Raw genomic sequence first — 1188 nt, 5'->3', positions numbered from 1 at the left:
CACCCAGCCCCTAGAGCCTGGCACTTTGAACTTGGACTTAAAGCCTCCAAATTGTAAGAATAAACTCCTGTTTGTTAAGGCCATCCCATTTGTGGTGTATTTCTGTCAGAGCGGCACTAGGTAACCAGAACATGTGGTCTATCCTGAAGAAATATCTATGTCCATTAGAATAGAATATATATTGTCATATTTTGGGGTGGAGTGTTCTATATACGTCTGATAAATCTAGTTGGCTTATAGTGTCATTCAGGTCCTCTGTTTCCTTGTTGATATTCTTTCTGAATGTTCTAATACTGACAGTGGTATACTGAAGTCTTCAGCTGTTACTGTAGTACTACCTATTTCTCCTTTCCATTCTATCAGTGTTTGTTTTATATATTTATGTGCCCCAATGTTGGATGCATATTTATTTATGGTTGTTAAATCTTCTTGACTAATTGATCCTTTTATCACTATATAGTGCCCATCTTTATCTCTTCTGACAGATTTTGTCTTAATGTCTACTTTATCTTATATTAAGACTGCCACCCCAGCTCTCTTTTGGTTATTATTTGCCTGGATTTTTCTCCCCCCATGCTTATAACTTTTAACCTATTTGTGTCCTTGGGTTTAAGGCATGTCTCTTGTAAGCAACATGTAGTTGGATTACCCATTCTGCCACTTTCTGCCATTTGATTGGATCATTTAGTCCAACTATATTCACTGTAATTATTGATAAGAAGTGGCTTACTTCTGCCATTTTGTTATTTTTTTTGTGTGTGCCTTGAGCCTCCTTTTTGTTTGCCCTTTAGCAGTGCTTGTTTCTCTCTTTGTTAGTTTATTGTAGTGAGTCTTTTTGGTTCCCTTCTCCTTTTGTGTAGGCAATTTACTATTTGACTGAAAGTTGGCTTATGGAAATAGCTTGAAATTCAAATTTAAAGCTTATCTTAGGGTGATAGATTTGGTCCAATAATTCTCTTTTTTTTTCCCCCCTAGGAATTTGAGTTTTGTTCTACATTTTTCTCCCATTCTGTCTGGGACCTTCTATTATGTGACTGGTCAGAATGGTTGGTAATGGCAGCCAGGCACCATCTAGTTTTTTGGTTTCAGGTTAGAGAAGGCTATAGTTCTTATAGGGGAGCTCTGGTAGCATAGTGGCTAAGGCACTTGACTGCTAACCAGAAGGCTGGCGGTTCAAACCCACCAGCC

Source organism: Orycteropus afer, unplaced genomic scaffold (genome assembly GCF_000298275.1).
Source record: "Orycteropus afer afer isolate SDZICR_OR568_19922 unplaced genomic scaffold, OryAfe1.0 scaffold00031, whole genome shotgun sequence".
In the NCBI taxonomy this organism is placed as follows: domain Eukaryota; kingdom Metazoa; phylum Chordata; class Mammalia; order Tubulidentata; family Orycteropodidae; genus Orycteropus; species Orycteropus afer.
This window is presented reverse-complemented; position numbering follows the sequence as displayed.